The sequence below is a fragment of the Zingiber officinale genome, chromosome 10B (assembly GCF_018446385.1).
Source record: "Zingiber officinale cultivar Zhangliang chromosome 10B, Zo_v1.1, whole genome shotgun sequence".
Classification (NCBI taxonomy): Eukaryota; Viridiplantae; Streptophyta; class Magnoliopsida; order Zingiberales; family Zingiberaceae; genus Zingiber; species Zingiber officinale.
The window spans coordinates 16218725-16242339 of record NC_056005.1 but is presented as its reverse complement, the minus strand read 5'-3'; the positions used below and the strand labels follow the sequence as shown (position 1 = coordinate 16242339).

The window sequence follows — 23615 nt, the reverse complement described above, 5'->3', positions numbered from 1 at the left end:
TACCCAATTGGCTCGACCAGTAGACTGGTAACTTCTAGTCGACTGGTAACCCTAGAACCACATACCCTAGAATTATATTCTGGATTTGCTGGTTCTCAACCACCAGTTGATTGAGACATATACTAGTCAACTAATAAATAATAACTTAGGGGTTTACCCCCAAGTACAATCACTCATGCAATCATCCTCTCTCGTACTACCTTTACCTTGCCTTCTAGTCTCTTCCATCAGCCTTGAGTCCATCGGATACTTCCCCATCTTTCACGCCTTGCATTCAAGAGCTTCCTTCAGCCTTGTCCTTATTGTCGGTTCTTCCTTTACCAGCATAACCTTGACCTTGCCTTCTAGCCTCCTTTATCAGTTTTGTGTCCCTCGGATGCTTCTCCATCCTTCACGCCTTACCTTCAATAGCTTCTTTCAACCTTATCCTTATTGTCGGGTCTTCCTTTGTCAAGTCATATTTAGACTTACACAGCCAAGCCTCAAGCTTAAACTTACATCGCTAAGACTCTCATGCTTGAACTTCACCTTTGCCAAGATCACACTTGGACTTTCCTTTGCACTTGTCACATGCACACTTAATAGAGCATATCAAATACAGATGCAAACTCTAATTTAAACCCTTTGCTCAAACATCAAAAGCTAAGGGTACACCGATTGCTCCAACAATCTCTCCCTTTTTGATGTTTAGCAACCATTTAAATTAGGGAAATAGTATAGCAACAATACATATATAAATAAATATGCAATCTACTCATGCATATATAATGGAACATAATCCTTGGATCTCCCTTCACCTAAGCTCCCCCTTGAAATAGGATTCTTTGTAAAGTTATTTAGGTTTTCCATTTAAACCTAAACTTTTCCCCTTTTATCATACATCAAAAAGTACTCCAATAATATCTTAATTATTAAACTCTTATACCTCTAATGATCATAATCATCATGTATTAATTTTTCATATTATTACATATATGTATATCGTCCTTTTGGCCATTTTCTATTTATGAAAATAATTTCAAACTGTCTCAATCGATTGATATAGTCCCTAATCAACTATCCTTATCGAATCAACCTCATAGAATCATTCTGTATTCGATAAACAATTGATCCTGTCTGAGAAGCTAGTCAAAACGGAAAGCTGGGAGAAAAACCTACTACTAACGGAGAATAATACCTGTGGAAGATCGATCCGAGAACCCCAAAGCAGATCTGTGGAAGATCGATCCGAGAAACCCAAAGTGGATATGAGAGAATAAAGTCACAGAATGCCTTTCTCGTGCGAAGATACCAAGACAAGAGAAGAGCTTGAATGAAGAAAACCGAGATCTGGAGCTTCCAAGGCTTCCTGCGCACAAGAGACCAACCAACACTATCGTCAATGACCTAAGGCCAGGGTGGGAATCCCTGGCTAGGCCCTCCAACGTTCAAGTCAGTGATCTCTCTTAGTGTGGAAGAAGGAAGAAGAAGATGAACAGTAGTTGAAAATTAGGGTTGTGAGTGTGAGCAACAATGTGTGCATACCTGGCCAACAGAGAGGATTTCCCCTTTTATACCACTTCATATAACCTCCATAGTCATGAAGTAGACCCCGGTTTGTTAGAGTTTGTTATGAGATGACGTAAGTCATGTACTTGCAGAGAATGACTTTTAAGGAATCTCTTTTGTACCCCAGATGTGTTGGTGCAAACTGCACCAGAATCAAACATGAGTTTTGATGTTGTCAAAGGTTCAAGTTAAGTCTTGTTGTGATCTAACAAGTTTACTGAGTGTGCAGAATGTTTACTCAACCGGGAAAGACCTAGTTGGAGGCTAGGCAGAAGAAATCTTAGCAGATCGTGGAACCCAGGTGAAAGTCCAAGAAGGTCGAGGGGAGACAAAGCTTGGCAGTGTGATCGAGAGGTCTGAAGGACCTAAGATCAAAGGAAAAGTCTTGGGGAGCCGATCAAGGCTGAGTGAGAAGTCCAAACTAGATCTGGAGGATCAAAGTTTGGCAGGTAGGTTGAGGTAAGCAAACTGGAGGAGCGGCAGTGAGGTTGGGTTCCCGGAGGGAACAACCTTAGGCCGCTGATCCAACTGAAGAAACCGGGAAGGTTTCCAAGTTGAGATCAAGAACAGTTCTACTGTTCTTTTATTACTCATGCATTATTATACTGTTATGCTAACATCTGTGTTGCAGGGTGTTTTTTGTTCTAACACTGGTTTGTAGGTCTAGGCGGATCGGTCGACCGAACCAGAGGACCGGTCGACCGAACCAAGTAAGATCAGCACAGAAGTTAGTCCAGATCAGAATTGAGCCAGAGTCCGGTCGAAGCTTGATCGGTCGACCGAAAGGTAAGATCGGTCGACCGAACCTCTTGACTCAGGAAGCCAGTTCATCAGCACTGAATCAGCAAGCAAGGAAAGAAGGGCTGATCGGTCGACCGAACAAGAGGATCGGTCGACCGATCCAATCAGCATTTAATCAGCATTAAAGGGTAATCTCGGCAGATTTCAGCGAACAAGGAAAACCTTGTTCGGTCGACCGATAAAAGGGTTCGGTCGACCGAACCATTGAAGGCAAATTAAAGTATAATTATGAGCCAGCTTCAGATTGCCAGCTGGAGGTGATCGAAGCTGGTTCGGTCGACCGAACAGGGGATCGGTCGACCGAACCCTCAGTACTCCTATAAAACCAGGCTCGAAGACAGAGGCGAAAATAACTTTTCTGATCAACTCTTGTGCTCGTTTGCAATCTGTCTACACTACAAGTCTTCATCAAATTTGCAAGCGACTTCATCCGATTGCCGACCGAGCTACGACTTAAATTCTGCAATTGTCGGTATAGCTTTATTTTTGTACTACTGTAAGATACCGGAAAAATTAAATAATAAAAATTATTGGACGAAAAATCTTATTGGATTTTTCGGGAATTTTTAGAAATTTTCGGGATTTAAACGGAGTCTGTATGACCCGTTTTGAGGGGATGGATTTGGGGTACGATGGAGGCATGTTTAAAATCCATTTAAAATGGGAGTTGATTGAGAAATTAACCTTAGGGTTAATTAATAATACTTAGGTTATATTATTTTCCGATTTCTACTTCACCTCCCCGATTCTTCTTCCCTCTCCCTCGCGATTTCTCCCCTAAGCCGCGATGCTGACCCCGTGCCCTCTTCTCCTCCTCCTTCTCGCGATTCCTCGACGCCGATCGCCACGGGCTCACCGCCGGCGGCAGCAGTACCTACCTCTGTGTGCTTTACCGACGCCCTCTCCTTTCCTCTTTCTCATGTCTTTGCTCTGGATCGTCGATGGAGAGCCTGCTCCGCCTGCAATCTCGACTTCGTCGCATCATCGGAGGGCAAATGTTGTCGGATCTCAACGGAATCGACCATCACCGGCTGAGAGGTCGTTTCCTTGGCGGTTCTTGCACACGATCGGCATCTGCCCGGCGCCTAGGGCATTATTGGTGGCTCGCGGTCAAGAGGGGGAAACCGACCCTAGATTTGATCTTTCTTCTCCTCACTCACGAGCTAGGCCTCTGATCGCCGGAGTACCTAGTCCCAGTTTTTCCTTGGCTTGACGAGGAGGATTTGCCACAGGAAGGTATGGTTGCCTCCTTACCCTGTCTATGTTCTGTCCTTGTCCGATGACCACCATAGTGTATCACTAGATCAACAATTCTTGGACTGCAGATCCCTACCACAATAATGGATCTCCGGCATAAACAAACGATTGGATCAATCCTTATAGCACCATCCCTGGTTTCAACAGCAATTCCACCAGTGCTCACTGTGAATTTGGGTGAGTTTGTTTGGAGTAAGTCATGGTTGTAAACCCTAATTTAATTGGGGTGTGTTGATTAGGGCAGTAACATTCTTGTGCTTAACAGGTGTTTGACGAAATGCTGTAGGTTTCTTGTCTCCTCTGTTTGTGCCGGACCAGCTGCAGATGGGTGGGGAAGCTCCATTTTTCTCCACAACAAACTTTGGATTTGTTAATGAAAGGGTGTGAATCGATTTTGGATCAACAACGGTGCATCCGAATTTGGGTAAGTTTCGGAGTTAATTTATAATGCTTATTTGGGGAATGATTTATATAAATGGATACATGATCGTTATTGGTATGTGTTGGATTGATTAGGGTTTGTATTGGGTTGGAATTTGTGGATTTGTTGATCGGATGAATTATTGTTGTTGGATCGATCGAGGTCGATGAACTATGTGGATTTGATTCATTTATATGTTTTGGAGATTAGTTTGCATTTCGATGATGAATTGGTTAATTAGTTGTTGATGGTGATTGATTGATGTAGATTGTTATGTGATCATTCTTAGGATCATTGGATTGATTGTTGGTTGGATCATCAAATGTGGTGTGGTTAGTTGTAGATGATGATATTAGGTTGTTGTGGATTTATGATGAGTATGGATTAGTGAGTTTTGGATTGCTTAATAGATTGTGGATTATGTTTGGATCTAGGAAATGAATTAAGGAATTAGGTAAGTTACTTCGATTAGGGTTTTCCCTAATTAGATTGAGGAGTTTTATTTAGCTATTTGCTACCTGTGTAATTAGCTAAATATATTATGTGATCACAGGACTTGGGATCGGGACGAGCGTCTCGACGTTGGAGTATTTGACACGATCTACATTTTAAGGCGGGTATTTCTTCCTTTGCCTCTATGTAGATTTTCTTTGAGCTTAGTGCATGGTTGTTATTTGACGGATTAGGTTACTTTACCCTATATCGTGTTCAGTTGCTGTTTTTCCTGCTTGTTTCTTTTGCTTGAGCTTAGAGATGATCTATTTAATTCATATACAGTCTCTACTCTTGATATCTACTCTGTTGTGATTACACGTGTAGAGTATGTCTTGTAGGGTTTGTCGGGTTGTTAGTATTACCATGCTGATTGGGTATATGATGTGGACGGTACATAGGTGGGTATGTGTTATAGGAGTTATCCTGTTGACCTGCATTTACACGTGGTGTGTACATACGTATTTGTCATGTACTTTTGGAGGAGTTGGGTTGATTGTATGTTCGGAGTATATACACATGTCCGTTGTGTTTTTATTGGAGGATACCTGGTGACTGTACTTATATTTTTGTGTACATGTGTCTGGTGGGATTATTGGAGTTTTGGTTGATATACATGTGTAGTGGGTACATATGTTTGGTGGGATACATAGAGGTATCACGACGATTATACTCTGGTTGGAGGCATTTATGAGGTTTGGGGTTGTTGCATGGATGATGATTATATATATATATATCATGTTCATCATTCATTGCATCTGATGACCATTGTCTCCCTTGTGGTGAGAGAGTCATCAGTTGGTTTGGTTTAGCGCCGCACACTCGGCCACTCATGGGTAGTGGTAGCTAGAGTAGTTGTCGCTCGTCCTGTCGTGCCACCCGGTCACGAGGTTTAGTGAGATCCGGCGTTGTGAGCAGTCAGGGACCCTGATGCTATTTAGCTAGATAGCTATTAGCGGACTGTCCGCCTCGACCACTATATAGTGGGTTGGAGGGTAGTACAGTCGTCACAGACCCAAGCCTCTCGGCCATACAGGGGTCGTGGTGTCTAGAGAGGTGGCGGGGGTGACCATGGAGCATGCATGCACTTTTGCATATGATGCACGGTGCATCTGGGTGTTATATTTGCATACATGCCTAGTAGATACTAGTTGCATGTGATTGTCGTTGTTGCACTTGATTGAGATATGATTGTTGCATTTGTTTGCCATGCTGCATACATGTCATTTATTTTACATGTATATGCAGTCGTATCTATATTGCACAGGTGTCACGGGTATATCTGTTGCAGATCCGGGGAGTTTATTGATCATTGTACCATGTGTCGATTCCAGATTGGGTATGTATCTGTCATTATGTTAGTTGTGGTTTGTACAGTTTATGTCAGGTTATTATGTCAGGTATGTTCAGATGCATTGATTATGATAGTATGATCATGTTCTTATTCCCTACTGAGACTGTATACTCGTGATCTCCATGTTGTTTATGGACCATGCACTATCTTTTCTATTACCCGCTGAGTTACCTATACTCACCACCGCATGTATACATTTATGTTTTCAGGTAGATGGTTGGAGTGTCGCTCGGAGTATCCTGTCTGCCGGGTCCTACGTCACATCCGAAGATCGTGATTGTTTTCTTTTGTATATTCTTTTCTTATTTTTGGCATTGTATTTGTGTATAGCCATGTGGCTATCCTATGGTTTTGGTGTTGTATTTGTGTTTAAGCCGTGCCGGCATGCATTGTATCTATTTGTCTTGTGTGGGCTTTCCGTTTCGTTTTTCCGCTGTGTTGGTTTTTAGTGCAGCCGTGTGGGCTGTTTTATATATAACTGCGTGGTTGTGATTGTTTCATTCCAGCTGTGTGGGCTGTTATTATAACTGCGTGGTTGTGTATATAAATATTCCAGCCGCATGTGGCTGATGTATTGTGCTTGTAGTGATGCTTCATATTGTCACTGGTACAGGGGAGACTCTGCCGGATTTTTGTCTGGCAGGGACTCCTTTGGGGCGTGACAACTACACTTTAATTTTGTAAGATAGTAGAGTGTTACTATCTTACATATCTGTACTTGTACGATTCACTTCTTTCCGAGGAGTTCGGAAAGAAGGATTATAGTGTTTTGCCCATCGGTGCGGTCAAGGACCGCGGGCCTTCGAGTAGGAGTCGAGCTAGGCTCCGAACGAAGTAAACGATTGTATCTCCTTTCTTATTTTCCGCTGCATGATTTTGACTTAAAAAGAAAAGAATAGTTTTTAAAAAGAAGCGATATTCACCCCCCCCCCCCTCTATCGCGCTACTCGATCCTATCAATTGGTATCAGAGCAAGGTTAGCTCTGAAATTTCTTAACCGATTTTCTAAGCATCTTTAAAAATTTTTCTTTTCTTAAAATTTCTTTAATATTTTTCATTATCTCTATTTTTTCAAGCACTACTAATCCCAAGACAAAAGTCTTGGAAATATTTTTTTTATCTGTGCTTTGCAAGGATGTCGAATTCATATCAAGAAGGGTATAACACGGTCCGACCTCCACTATTCAAAGGAGAAAACTTTAGCTACTGGAAGAATAGGATGGAGTGTTTCCTGAAGTCCGACATCGAGCTCTGGTTCACAATCTTGAAAGGTATACTCCTCCAACGAAGGACGGAACAACTCTAGAACCGGAAGAATGGACTCCACAAATGGTCAAAAAGGCACAACTAAATTACAAGGCGATCAACACCATTCAGTGTGGACTCACAATGGAGGAATTGAACCGAGTTGGTCCCTACGACAACGCCAAAGACTTGGGGGACTCACTAATCAAATTACACGAAGGAACCAACGACTCAAAGGTAAACAAACGAGATCTTCTTTTAAATAATTTACTTAATATAAAAATGTTTCCTGGAGAGACAGCCTCGCAACTACACGCCCGACTGAAAGACATCCTCAACGGTCTTCACCTGATCGGACACGAACTCGAAAATCGCGACACGATAAGGTACGCTCTGAACGCTTTTCCGAGGAATGCTTTGTGGGCATCAATTGTAGATGCATACAAAGTTTCCAAAGATCTTTCAATTCTTAAGTTAGACGAATTATTTTGCGAGTTGGAATTACATGAGCAATCTAACATGAGCCATGTCGAGAAAGGAGTTACTTTGTATGCAGGTTCAAGCAAAGAGACAAAATCAAAAATGAAGATCGAGTCTGAAAGCGAGTCAGACTTAGATTCAACAAACGAAGAAGAACTAGTCAACATGGTCCGAAGATTGTTGACTAAGAAAAAGTTCAGAAGAAATACCAAAAAGCTCTACCGAACCAGATCCAAAACAAATCAGAAATGATTTGTTATGGATGCAACAAAAAGGGGCATTTCAAAAATGAATGCCCAAATCGGAAAGAAGAACGACCCAAATCGACAAGACGGAAGAAGGCACTTCAAGCGACTTGGGACGAAACCTCTTCTGACGAATCCGATACGAAGCAAACGAAGCACTCAAGTCACCTTGCATTTATGGCAAGGAACGAAGATTCCGAGTCCATGTCTGACGAAGAATACGAGTCTGAGATCGACCTCGATTCTGAGAGAAGCCCCGGATCGAAAGATCCAAATATGGTAACGATTTATTCAAAGTCAAATTTGCTTAAAGTAGTTAAATGTTTGTTTAAAAAATAGCAAAATCAGAAAAACAAAATAACTTGTTACTTAAGGAAATAGACCACCATAAGCAACAAGTTAGCTTGAGTGACTCGACTAACCAAGTTCAAGTCGGAACTTCAACTCAAGTTGAAAAACTCGAGGAAGAAAATTCCGATTTGAAAGGTCAAGTCGAGCGACTCAAGAAAATTTTTGAAAGGTTCGAAATGGGATCCAAGTGTCTAAATATGGTACTTGGATCGCAACGAGCCGTGTACAACAAATCGGAGCTTGGCTATAAACCGAACAAAACAAACAAATCATACATGTCTCTAATCAGTCAAAATGTTAGAAGTCAAGTCCAAGCATGGGTTCAAACAAAACACTTAACCAAACCAATCAAATCAAACCACTACTTGGTCCCTAAGAGTCAAATTCATTACTTAGATAGACCTTATCTAAGCTATGACTTAGGGGGAGCAACTAGAAAAACAATCCAACCAACTTAAACCAAACTCAATACTTAGGATTAGGATTATTAGAACGGTTAGATGAAAAAGGTTTACCAAATCCTATAACATAGCACCGGAATCGATTGGGATGATAGTATGTCAAGGAAACTCTGTCGAAGGCATGTCTAGGTTGAATATGCAATTCTACCTGGTGCACTAGACTTAGTGGATCTGACCGAAGCTACCCCAGTCAAACATGGGCTAGTTAGACCAAAATTTAGTATTAAGTTTTTTGGGCAGGAACAGTTTGGAAAGTCTTTAGCAAGTGGTCTAATGATATTCAAGTAGGCCATATGCCTCGCCACTGAACTGAAACTTATCCTTAGGACGCCTGCTTGATTAACCCAAAGCTAAGTTTGAATCTAACATGGGTTCAATAACCTCTTTCAAATTAATTCTAATTTGAACTAAATTAATTTTAATCTAACTAATTCAATTTAAAACTTAATTCAAACCTAACTAAATTCAAATCTAATCTAATTCAAACCAAATTAATTAAAAATTAATTAAAATTATTTTATAATTAAAATTATTTAAAACTTAATTAAAAATTATTTTAAAATTATTTTAAAATTATTTTAAACTTAATTAAAAATTATTTTAAACTTATTTTAAACTTAATTAAAAATTATTTTAAACTTATTTTAAACTTAATTAAAAATTATTTTAAACTTAATTAAAAATTATTTTAAACTTAATTAAAAATTATTTTAAACTTATTTTAAACTTATTTTAAACTTAATTAAAAATTATTTTAAACTTAATTAAAAATTATTTTAAACTTAATTAAAATTATTTTAAAATTAATTAAAATTATTTTAAACTTAATTAAATATTATTTTAAACTTATTTTAAACTTAATTAAAATTATTTTAAACTTAATTAAAAATTATTTTAAACTTATTTTAAACTTAATTAAAATTATTTTAAACTTAATTAAAAATTATTTTAAACTTAATTAAAATTATTTTAAAATTAATTAAAATTATTTTAAACTTAATTAAATATTATTTTAAACTTATTTTAAACTTAATTAAAATTATTTTAAACTTAATTAAAAATTATTTTAAACTTATTTTAAACTTAATTAAAATTATTTTAAACTTAATTAAAAATTATTTTAAACTTAATTAAAATTATTTTCAAATTAAAATTATTTTAAAATTAATTAAAATTATTTTAAACTTAATTAAAAATTATTTTAAACTTAATTAAAATTATTTTAAACTTATTTTAAACTTAATTAAAAATTATTTTAAACTTAATTAAAAATTATTTTAAACTTAATTAAAATTATTTTAAACTTAATTAAAATTATTTTAAACTTAATTAAAATTATTTTAAACTTAATTAAAAATTATTTTAAACTTATTTTAAACTTAATTAAAATTATTTTAAACTTAATTAAAATTATTTTAAACTTAATTAAACTTAATTAAAAATTATTTTAAACTAATTTTAAACTTAATTAAAAATTATTTTAAACTTAATTAAAATTATTTTAAACTTAATTAAAAATTATTTTAAAATTATTTTAAACTTAATTAAAATTTTTTTAAACTTAATTAAAATTATTTTAAACTTAATTAAAATTATTTTAAACTTAATTAAAATTATTTTAAATTTAATTAAAATTATTTTAAACTTAATTAAAATTCTTTTAAACTTAATTAAAATTCTTTTAAACTTAATTAAAATTCTTTTAAACTTAAAAAATTAATTAAAATTATTTTAAACTTAATTAAAATTATTTTAAACTTAATTAAAGTTATTTTAAACTTAATTAAAATTATTTTAAACTTAATTAAAATTCTTTTAAACTTAAAAAATAATTAAAATTATTTTAAACTTTGTTAAAATTTATTAATTATCCGTCGACCGAACAATTGGTTCGGTCTACCGAACCGAACTTTTTTAATATGCCACATGACGAATGTTCAATTATTCGGTCGACCGGACCATTTTATCGGTCGACCGAAAACATAACTCTCATCTGTTCAACTACCCTGTATCCGTGCGAAAATTAAAGTTCCGGTCGACCGGACCATTTTATCGGTCGACCGAACGTCTGCTCACCGGTCAAAAGGACGAGAGATTTAAGGGATCGGTCGACCGAACCCTTGATCGGTCGACCGATCGTCTTCTATAAAAGCAGAAGCTAGCAACCCTCACAACTCATCCAAATCCATTCTTCTACTCTTCTATCTCCTATACTATTCGCCGATTCCAGCCTCTTCCCATCCGAAAATGCCTCGGTAACTTTCTTTTATTCTATTCCTTTTAATATTTTTGCACAAGTTACTTATTGCATTATTATTTATTTTTTTGTTATAGTGAGAAAAGTAGAGCTATTGCACAAAGAGAGGCTAGCTCTCTTAATCCTAGCCAAGATCCTAGGTTTTCTACCGAAGAATTGCGTCTATCCTTTCCTAATAAAAAATTTAAGGTTATCGGTACTCGTTATTTGGATCTCCAATTCTATCAAACCTTTTGTCCTGAGGTCATAGAGATTAATCAACACTATCAACTTGATAGCGTCATCTTTTGTAGACATGCATACAATCCTATTCTCTGTTCGGAATTTTACCACAACTTGTGCGAACTTGATCCCCATCATTTTAGGACTAGAGTTGCTACTCGAGACATGTTGTTTGATCTTGACATGTTTCTTCGATTTCTACGGATTCGACCGTCAGTTAACCGTATCTTTTTTAGTAAGTCTCTTCCTGATCCATTACCTGCTCCTTTTTCTCATTTGACTTTAGACCTCATGTATGCTGACTTCTTTGAGGGACTTCGTCCTAAAAAAATGTCAACTGTACCTCTTAGTCCAAGAGATAACGCTTTTTATAAGATGGTTGTGTCTTGTGTTTATCCTTTATCATCTGGAGATCAGGGCGTTTTGCATCCAGTTCATCTTTTTCTGATGTACGCCCTTAAACACAAACTAGACTTTGACCTAGGCTACTGGGTATTCAGATCTATCATTTACTATTCAGGGTACAGTACTTCACTTAAGGTTCATATGATTCAGTGTCATGTTCTTACTGCTTACATTGCCAATCTCGGAGTAGGAGTTCATCGAGGCGAGTTGATTGAGTTGTCTGACTTTGATCTTGTCGGGGTTAGGAAATTATCCTTGGCTGGGATTATGTAACGACCCACCTCCTACTGACTACGCTGCGAGGCCGGACCGTCACATTATGCTGTGCTAAGATATCTCCATGACCATTACTAAGTCTAGGTGCGGAAAACTGTACCAATTTAAAACTTTGCTAAGCTAATACAAATACTTGGGCCTACATGTGCTGAGGGATGCAATCTAAAGTATACATGGCATATCCTAAATCCCCTATGGTCAAGGAACTGAATTACAAGGGTTCCTGGTCGAAACCTTGCTTCCCAATCGATCCAGCTTGGACTCAATCGATTGCAAGCCGTTGAATCGATCCATGGATCGATTTAGATTGCTACTGTGCTCGGGGTGATATTCTGGATCGATCGGCTGATAGATCCAGACTGGCCAATCGATCCAGCGATCGATTCCAGAGCTCTCTGTTCGCGGAAGCGATTTCCCTATCGATCGAACGATCGATCCCTGAACTCTCTGTTTGCGACAGAATGCGACTGGATCGATCGGCTGATCGATCCAGAAGCTTACTGTTCGTGGAACCAGGCTCCCAATCGATCCGCTGATCGATTGGGGTTTATGATTTCGCAGCAACCCTCTGATTTCAACATTGTTTCATGCCAAACTCACCTATAGGAGTTCTATAATAGCTGGAAACATACCAGTAACACCTAACTAGGAATATGAGCAAGAGTACTAACAATCTAAGCAAATCGTTCACAATTCAAGGCATTAAAATAACTAGAAATGCGGAAAACAACACTATATAAAACTAAAGTCATAGTTTGCTAATTTCTCCAAGATCTTTATTCCAGGTTCCATCCACACACATCTTCATCGCATTAACCTCCAGCCTCCGTTAATCCATCTTTCCTTACCTTTATCTGTAGTATAAGGAAAGAAGTATCTGTAAGCTTTACGCTTAGTAAGAAACCATCTACCTCACAAAACATGCATACGATGCAATTTATGCCTTGAAAACATGCTATTTGAAATATGTGCTAAACAGGTGAGAGCATGGCATAATATCATACAACATGGGAATCAAAACTAACCATAGAACTATCACATATATCAATAATGAAAACTAAGTTGAAGCATGAACTAAGCTAAAACTAAAACCAAGCTAAAGCTGAGTTTAAACTGTATACACAACTGATTTGTGAGTTTTGAAAACTATTTATCATAGATAGATGAAAATACATAGTCATGCTGCTGATGGGCCCGACAACTGTACGTGTTATGCGCGCTTCCCTAACTAGACCCGGGTTTACAAGTCCCGTATTTAGTAGGGTTTACTAGGTTATCTAAACCTAGGGACGACTGTGGGAGCCCAACCCAATGGATATCTAATCCGGTATAGTGCCACTGCTAAAATAAAATACTAGTTATAGCTAAATTTTCTTATCTTGCTATTTCTAGGTTATCTGAACCTAGAGCTAAGTTGTCTGAACCTAGAGGCGACTATGGGAGCCCACCCATTGCACCGTAGTCCCATATAAGATGTAGAAAACTGCATATGCTAATTAAATGCTACTATCGCATTTAGCTAAACTATTAAAATGCCTAAGTCACATTTTAATGGTGCTGAACATACTATCGAGCATTTGGCGTGCGCTGTTGCACACCCTAGGTGCCGAAAATCCATAAACTAATAAACTAAAGCATGCAATCACACGGGAACTACTTATACTGCAGGTGAGAGGTTTCTTACATCCTGCGCTAGATTTCCTTACGATCTGATCGCTAGATTTCTGATGGAGACGATCTTCTCGACGATTTTCTCGCGTCCCCGCGTTCTTCTTGCGGAGAGAAACGTCTTCGTGTCGGAGTCGTCGCCGAAAGGTGCTCCTGGAACCCTTGAGACGGAACCCTAGCCCTTAGGGCTTGGTGCGCCGTGAGATGAGGGAGGAGAAGGGGTTGGCGTGTAAGGGTTTGAGGGAAAGGTTTTCTCGTTTAAGAAAATAACAATTCCTCACTTAAATTCCCTATTTATATTAAGTGGGTAATTCGGCCCAACTCATTTATAAATATAATTGTTCCCCTTTCCTTTCAGCACGGCCCTGCTGGGTTCACTTGGTTACTAGAGTCCACTATAAGTCGTAGGACCCAATAGGTCTCGGGTTCGATTCCCGCTTAAGCTATTTTACATTTCTATTTATTTTTACTACTTCCTCTACTCTAAAAATTCCATAAAAATATTCTAAAATTCCAGAAAAATCATAGAATATTTCTAAAATAATTTTGAGAATTTTCGGGCGTTACAATCCCCCATACCTTATAAAAAGTTTGTCCTCGAACTTAGAATAACTCTGAGTACTTCTATCTCATACTAGCCTCTGTCTCCCATGTTGCCTCTTCGGTTGTGTGATTTTGCCAAATGACTTTTACTAATGGTACCCCCTTGTTCCGCAATTTCTTAACTGCTCCGGTCTATTATCTGAATAGGCCAACTGTCATAGCTGAGGTCTTCACGGACTAGTACCGACTGGGGCTCAATCACCTGGGTGGCATCTGGGATTTGCTTCTTCAGCATAGAGACATGAAATACATTATGGATGACTGACATCTCCTGTGGTAGCTCTAGCTCATATGCTACCTTGCCAACTCTTCTAGTGATTAGGTATGGTCCCACATATCTGGGACTTAATTTGCCCTTTTTCCCAAAACGCATTACTCCCTTCATGGGAGCTACTCTGAGGAATACTGAATCCCCAACTGAAAACTCTAAGGGTCTGCACCGTGTATCAGCATAGCTTTTCTGGCGGCTCTGAGCTGTCTCTATCCTCTAGCGGATCTGCTGTATAACTGTTGTGGTGTCTGCTACTAGATCTGTCTGGAGTTCTAGTTCCTTTTGCTCACTACTCTCATACAAGCAGATTGGAGATCTACACCTCCGCCCATCTAGAGCCTCATAAGGTGTCATACCGATAGTGGCCTGATAGTTGTTGTTGTATGCAAATTCTGCTAAACTCAGATATTTGCACCAACTTTCCTTGAAGTCTAGGGCACGTGCTCGGAGCATATCTTCGAGTACCTGATTTACTCACTCCGTCTGACCATCTGTCTAAGGATGGAAAGCTGTGTTGAATTTTAACTTAGTGCCCAATGCTGACTATACACACTCCCAAAAGTGTGACGTGAACCTACTGTCTCTGTCTGAGATGATAGTCCGTGGAACTCCATGCAGTCTGACGATCTCCTTGAGATACAACTGAGCTAACTGCTCCATGGAGTAGGATATCCTGATAGCTAAGAAGTGGGTTGATTTAGTTAATCTGTCGACTATCACCCAGATGCATCAAAACCATTCGTGGTTCTGGGTAGTCCCACTATGAAATCCATAGAAATATCCTCCCACTTCCACTCTGGAATCTGAATAGGCTGTAGAACTCCTCCTGGTCTCTGGTGTTCTGCCTTGACCCTCTGGCAGGTTAGACAGGTGCTAACATATCTAGCGATGTCTCTTTTCATCCCAGGCCACCAAAAACGTTTCTTCAAGTCCTGGTACATCTTGGTGGAGCCAGGATGCATCGCATAGGGAGTCCTGTGAGCCTCATCTAAAATCTTCCTTCGTAGTTCCTCCTGATCTGGAACACATAGTCTGTCACCGAAATATACTGTTCCACTATCTGAGACCCTGAACTCTCCACTTTCTGATTTTGTTAACCCTTGCTTGATTTTCTGGATTTCAGGATCCTGTTCCTAAGCTGTCTGGATGTCACCAAGTAGGGTAGATGCTAATGTCATAGTAGAGAGGTGTCCCACTATAAGTTCGAGACCGAAATCCGTGATCTCCCTCTGTAGGGGCGGTGACATGGCTGCTAGTGATAATAAGGTAGCACTGGACTTCCTGCTAAGCACATTTGCTATCTTATTGGCTTTTCCTGGGTGGTAGAGGATATCTATATCGTAGTCTTTGACCAGCTCAAGCCATCTGCGCTGTCGCATATTCAGATCCTTCTGAGTGAAGAAGTACTTCAAACTCTGATGATCTGTATACACTCTACACTGAGCTCCATACAAGTAGTGTCTCCAAATTTTGAGAGCGAACACTACTGTTGCAAGCTCAAGGTCATGAGTAGGGTAATTCTTCTCATATTCCTTGAGTTGTCTGGAGGCTGTTACGCTCCGCAAGTGTACGAAAATGTCGCAAGTAATATAAAAGATTATCGTATCCACAGGGACTAGAATAAGCACTAGAAATGTCTCAATGTGAATCAGCTAAACAACTATCCAATCGTTTCAAAAGCAAAGTAAAGGTAAACAAATCTAATATTAAAGAGCAACAAACAAGAGTTTAGTGTTTTGGGTTATGATAAAGGGAGATTCTAGGAGTTTCGGTTTCTTTGTAAGATTTATTGAATGTAAATGGTTCACCAATTCTTATCCCTCAATTGCCAAACATGTAGAAAGTTGTCGGTTCCCTCTTGCAATAGACAACCGGCTAAGGACTGAGAAATGTATCTAAATAGGATTAATTAGACATGAACCTACGTTGTCCTTACACAGAAGCGCACCTATTACTATGCCTTTCTCGGATATCAACATAGAAGCCCACAACTTATTAATCTATCAAGATACAAGAAGCTAATCATAAAATCCATCCTACTCTCTTGAATATTCCTATTTCCTCTTCAAGATTATCTCTCAAACGTCCTTACACGGGCTTGCACCTGTCACGTGGATCCCTCGGATGATCGAGTGAGAGTTTATCTTTACAAAGTCCATAAGAAATCCAAACAATCAATCAAGAATGAGAATTAAGCACAAACCACCATCAAACATTCAAGATCTAATTGATACAAGCAAGATAATGTCATTGAAACAAGAAAATGGCAAATCCATAAGAGATTACATCAATCCATCATACAAATACTCCCTTAATCCTAGAATACAAGATCTACTCCATGAATCGAGGAAGAAAACCCGAAAGAATAGAGATTACAAGCATTCCTTGAATCCCCAATCCAAGAAAACAAGAAGAGGGGAAAAGAGAAAACTTATCTACAAAGAAGCTTCGTCTTCGGATCCAATCCACGCTCCGGAGTCGAAATCGTCGAGATCTCCCTTAGAATTGCCCAGAAATCCTCCCAAGAATGGGAGGAAACCACCAAATCTTGCTTTCTCCCAAAGGGGGAGAGATCCCCTTTCAATTCATGAAGAAGGGTTTAAATAGAGGAGGGAATCGGGCGCCACATGGCCCCGTGACACGGCCGTGTGAGATCCACACGGCCATGTCCAGTTCCTTCTCTGCCAATGCTGCACGGCCGTGTGGTGCACACGGCCAAGGCCCTCCTGCTCTCTGGAAATGCTACACGGCCGTGTGGTGCACACGGCCACAGCCTGCTTAGTCTCTGGAAACGCTACACGGCCGTGTGGTGCACACGGCCGCAGCCTGCTTGGTCTCTGGAAATCTCACACGGCCGTGTTGATCCACACGTCCCTGTAAGGCTTCTGCTCTGGTTGGCTTCAAATCTTGACACGGCCGTGCGAGGTTCACACGTCCATGTCATCTTCCTCTTCTGTTGGTGCCAAACTCCACACGGCCCGAGCTCCATACCAGTGCAGGGCCGTGTGAGGTATACGGCCCGGTGCTTTCTCCCTTCGTTTCCTCCAATGGATGCTCAAAGATGTAGATTCTTCACCAAATCGACTCCTGTGTACAGAAAATGAACAAAAAGCAGATCTCCGAACCAAAAGAGTAAATATGCTAAAAGGAAAGCTGGAAGTATAAAAATGCATAGATCAAGCATGCTCAAAGTATGTAAATGTGCGTAAAAACATGCATAAAAGAGTATATAATCTTCGCACATCACACCCCCAGACTTAAACCTTTGCTTGTCCTCAAGCAAAATGCTGCAGTCTAAATTCATATGTTCTACAACACATTCATAAAACCCAGTGCACTTTCCTAACTCTATCAAAAAGTTTCATTAACAAGCATGATCATGGAAACAAATAAAGTATGGTTCAAGCATAAGAATCTTGTGCGCAGTGTAAAAGTAACTCAACACCCTTCAAGTTTCAATCCATGTCTTAGTCAAGTCGTCATCAAATTTGAATTCCTAATGTTTCCAGTGAAAGACAAGTAACCAGTGATAGGCACTTACTTACCATTCACTTGGTTCATATTTCTCAACTAACCCAAGGTCTCAAAGGTGTGCTCAATCTCAAGAGAAACTAAACAGTCATTTCCCCAGTAACCTAACTCGGTCTCAAAGGGGTGACTTGCTAGATTCCACTCATGACAACTGTTTTTTATATCCCTTATTGTTTTTTTTTTATAAGTGTTTGCATTGTGCAAAACTTATTCACAAATGTACTTTTAGCACACATGTTGGGATATTTTGATTTTTCCAAATGAGCTTTAATGATTTGAGCCTCATCCAGTAACCAAAATGAAAGTTGAGAGATCACCATGGAAACCAAGTACTAAGCAAACAAGATGAATCATGACTATTTCAATGACATCAACTATTCAAGCATTAAGCACAAGTGTAGTGAAGATAAAATCCTTAAGGTTGAACCAAAACTAAAACTCATCACCATAAGATTCTTAGCTTGTTTCATGCTACCCAAGATAGAAAAAAGAACTACACAAAGTTTACTAGTAGCATCATGCGAACATCATGAATCGAGACAATAATCGTGCTAACATTTCACTTGAATCCAAGAAAGCATATAAGTGAAGATTTGATGTTCTCAAGATGTATGCCACAAAAAATCAAAACACAATGCAAGACATAAGCAAAAACAAAAACAAACAAAGCAAATCAAATGCATCTAATGCATCCCCAGACTTAAATTTTTCATTGTCCCAATGAAAACTAAAAACAATGGAGGAGATTTAAAGAAGTTACCAAGTGATGAGCTCCAAATGGTTGACGTTCATGTTTTTAAAGATACTCCTCCATCCAATACTCACATTCCTCCACAACTTTGAATTCTACAACAATAAGATAGACAAGAAAAATTAAGTAGAGGATACATGTTTATTATAAAGAGAGAACTAAAGACATAAAAGAAAATAAGGAAAATGAACTTGGGTTGCCTCCCAAGAAGCGCTTGTTTAAGGTCATTAGCTCGACCACCTCATTAGATTCATCTAAATCTTGCTCTTGGAGGGGTAAGATATTTTAGAACCCTCCTACCAAGGGCTCTTATTATGGAGGGAGCTTTCATCAAAGGAGCTACAAAGTAAAGTATAACTCTCTCCATCTTCGTCTTCTTGGAAATTTTTCAGGTGGTCGAAGACGGTTCAGATTGAGCTTCCAATTATTGGCCCATGTGAAATCTGCACATCCAAAAGAAAAACAAATCTCCCACAAGCATGTTATATAGTATAGAGCTAGAACCATATCAAGATAAGATGAATAAGTAATAAAAACTGAATCACATCCAACAAAGTCAATTATAGGTACCTCCATAAACTTTTCCAAAAGATCACAAGAAATACTAACCTTACTTTGTTGAGAAATACCTAAAATTTCTAAACATGTAGATGTGACTTCCTCTGAATCAAATGATGGTTCTGGCTCTAGCTTAGGTGTTGATGATATCAATGATGGTGATTCTCGAGACTCTACTAGCTCTGTATAAGTCCCTACACATTGTTCCACAACATGATCAATTCTTAAAACCTCTAAGGGTTGTCTTGACAAAGGTGGTGATCCTTGAGATGCTGCTTCCACAACACAGCTCCCTACACATTCTTCCATATCATCATCATCAACACATACATCAAAAAATAAATCAACATCTATGTCCTCAATAGGAGAATCAAAACAAGAGGATCAATAACTTCACTTGCAGTTTTAAGTTGATCTACCACATCACATTCATCATCTGAAAATTCGATGTCACTATAACACCTTATAAAATTTTGAGGTAGATCTGAAAACTTATTTACCACTACATTATCAATAAAATCCTCATCTAAAAAATCTTCATCTTCATATATATTCAAAAATCTACACTCAACCATATTAGTGTCACAGGATTTGCCGAAGTCTTTATTTTCATTGACCCCCACTAACCTTTGTGGAAAAGGAACCCTTAGTGAAGGTCCTGGGAAAGACTGAACTCCCTTTTTCCCAAATTCCCTTTGAGCTTTTGGAGGAGGTCCAACTTGCTTATCTAATGTTGGTGTGATTAACCGTTGAGGGAAAGGTACTTCTGGCCTTTGGGAACTTCCTAGAGAAATGGAATTGAGTTCTTGTGATCTTCTATTATTCTTCTCCTCAATTCTAAACATGTCATTCTTCAGAAGTTCTTCATGATTTTTGCCACTTCTCACCCCGACATCATCACACTTTTCATTGGATCTTGACTGTGTAGGAGGGGGATCTTCTTTAAACCATTTTGAAACAATACTATTAAGCTTTGCCCCCAAATGTTCGAACTCCTCACTCTGTGACTTGTGAATTTCAACATTTTTGGGTGGTTGAATTTCATTTTGTTTGACAGGCTCTCTTACATTCATGGCTTGCACTTTTTGAATATCTGAGGGAAATTCCATCCAACTTTTGTTCGACCATTCATGGAGGTTCAATGTCACTTGATCAATTAATGAATAAGCTTCATCTACACTTTTGTCCATAAAAGAACCTCCAGCTGATGAATCCATTAAAGTCTTGTCTGAGAGAGAAATTCCCCCATAGAATATGTGTAAAATCAACCATTTTTCAAAACCATGATGAGGGCACTGTATTTGAAGACTCTTGAATCTATCCCATGCTTCAAATAATGATTCTCCATATGCCTGAGCAAAATTTGTTATGCAATTCCTCATATACACCGTTCTACTTGGAGGAAAAAGTGATTCGAAATTGCTTCTCCAATTGTTCCCAACTTGTGATGCTTTGAGGACGAAGAATATATAGCCAAGTCCTTGCTTTATCCTTGATACTGAAAGGATCAATCGAACTGCATCTGCTGATACTCCTTCACATTTCACCAAATCACAAATCTCTAAAAATGTTTCAAGATGCAGATAAGGACTTTCTGATACTTCTCCTCCAAATTTGTGACCTTGTATCATGAAAATTATCTCTGGGTCTAGTTGGAAACTTTCTGCTTCAATATGAGGTTGCACAATGGGAGATAAAAATCTTGCAGAAAAGGGTGTAGAAAAATTTCTCATGGGCCTGCTTGACATGTTAGTGCTCATGGATATTCAAGAAGAAAAAGAAAATTATCAAGGATCAAAAACAAGAAATAAAATGCAATATGAAAAGCAAGAAAACGAATGCAGAATTTAAATTGCAAGAAAGAAAGTGCATAATGAAAACAAGAAAGAAAAGATAAATGGAAAAAGAAAAATGTCTAGAATAATTTATCTGCTAAAAATTTGCAAGATATGTTTACAAAAGAAAAGAAGAAAGAAACAAGATCAAAAGAGAAAACAGAGAAAAGTTAGATTAGAGTACTAGAAATCAAGAATGCAAAGTTAGAATTAGAATTGCAACAAAAAGAATTGTCAAGAATGTTATTCAAGAAAGGAAAAACTTTTGAAAACATAATTCTAACAATTAGTTATAACTATGCAAATCAAAAGAAAGAAAGAAAAGTTATGTTTAGTCTATCTCAATTGATAATTCCTAATGTTATAGCGCAGTCCCCGGCAACGGCGCCAAAAACTTGTTACGCTCCGCAAGTGTACGGAAATGTCGCAAGTAATATAAAAGATTATCGTATCCACAGGGACTGGAATAAGCACTAGAAATGTCTCAATGCGAATCAGCTAAACAACTATCCAATCGTTTCAAAAGCAAAGTAAAGGTAAACAAATCTAATATTAAAGAGCAACAAACAAGAGTTTAGTGTTTTGGGTTATGATAAAGGGAGATTCTAGGAGTTTCGGTTTCTTTGTAAGATTTATTGAAAGTAAATGGTTCACCAATTCTTATCCCTCAATTGCCAAACATGTAGAAAGTTGCCGGTTCCCTCTTGCAATAGACAACCGGCTAAGGACTGAGAAATGTATCTAAATAGGATTAATTAGACACGAACCTACGTTGTCCTTACACAGAAGCGCACCTATTACTATGCCTTCCTCGGATATCAACATAGAAGCCCACAACTTATTAATCTATCAAGATACAAGAAGCTAATCATAAAATCCATCCTACTCTCTTGAATATTCCTATTTCCTCTTCAAGATTATCTCTCAAACGTCCTTACACGGGCTTGCACCTGTCACGTGGATCCCTCGGATGATCGAGTGAGAGTTTATCTTTACAAAGTCCATAAGAAATCCAAACAATCAATCAAGAATGAGAATTAAGCACAAACCACCATCAAACATTCAAGATATAATTGATACAAGCAAGATAATGTCAGTGAAACAAGAAAATGGCAAATCCATAAGAGATTACATCAATCCATCATACAAATACTCCCTTAATCCTAGAATACAAGATCTACTCCATGAATCGAGGAAGAAAACCCGAAAGAATAGAGATTACAAGCATTCCTTGAATCCCCAATCCAAGAAAACAAGAAGAGGGGAAAAGAGAAAACTTATCTATGAAGAAGCCTTGTCTTCGGATCCAATCCTCGCTCCGGAGCCGGAATCATCGAGATCTCCCTTAGAATCGCCCAGAAATCCTCCCAAGAATGGGAGGAAACCACCAAATCTTGCTTTCTCCCAAAGGGAGATCCCTTTCAATTCATGAAGAAGGGTTTAAATAGAGGAGGAATTGGGCGCCACACGGCCCTCCGTGTGAGATCCACACGGCCATGTCCAGTTCCTTCTCTTCCAAAGCTGCACGCCACACGGCCAAGGCCCTCTGCTCTCTGGAAATGCTACACAGTGTGGTGCACACACACTTAGTCTCTGGAAGCCACTACTGTGGTGCACACGACCGCAGCCTGCTTGGTCTCTAGAAATCTCACACGGCCGTGTAGATCCACACGGCCCTGTAAGGCTTCTGCTCTGGTTGGATTCAAATCTTGACACGGCCGTGCGAGGTTCACACGTCCATGTCATCTTCCTCTTCTGTTGGTGCCAAACTCCACACGACCCGAGCTCCATACCAGTGCAGGGTCGTGTGAGGTACACGGCCCGGTGCTTTCTCCCTTCGTTTCCTCCAATGGATGCTCAAAGATGTAGATTCTTCACCAAATCGACTCCTGTGTACAGAAAATGCACAAAAAGCAGATCTCCGAACCAAAAGAGTAAATATGCTAAAAGGAAAGCTGGAAGTATAAAAATGCATAGATCAAGCATGCTCAAAGTATGTAAATGTGCGTAAAAACATGCATAAAAGAGTATATAATCTTCGCACATCAGAGGCATAGGCGATCACCTTACCATTTTGCATCAGTACTGCTCCTAGTCCCAATTTAGAGGCGTCACTATAAATATCAAAGCTGTCTGTGTTTTCTGGTAGAGCCAAAATGGGAGCACTGGTCAATCTCCTCTTTAGCTCACTGAAGCTGTTCTCGCAGTTCTCTGTCCATTGAAATTTTCTGTTCTTCCTGGTGAGAGCTGTCAGTGGGGAGGCTATCCTGGAGAAATCCTCTACGAACTTTTTGTAATAACCTGCTAGTCCCAAAAATCTTCTGATCTCACTGGCGTTCTTGGGTCTTTTCCAGTTACTCACAACTTCTATTTTACTAGGGTCTACCATGATACCATCCTTTGAGATGATGTGACTCAGGAAGGACACCTGATCTAACCAAAATTCACATTCCGTGAATTTGGCGTACAGCTGGTTCTGCTGAAGAGTCTGCAATACTATTTTTAGGTGCTCTACGTGTTCTTCCTGAGTTCCTGAATAGATAAGAATGTCATCGATAAATACAATAACAAATCTATCTAGGT

General features: G+C 38.8%; 1 non-coding gene across 1 annotated transcript; it reads left to right on the top strand.

The window, feature by feature from the left end:
- Nucleotides 1-20475: 20475 nt before the first annotated feature.
- On the top strand, nt 20476-20581 carry LOC122030764. Its single transcript, XR_006125603.1, has one exon. It is a non-coding gene; the product is annotated as a small nucleolar RNA R71 (small nucleolar RNA).
- Nucleotides 20582-23615: the final 3034 nt, after the last annotated feature.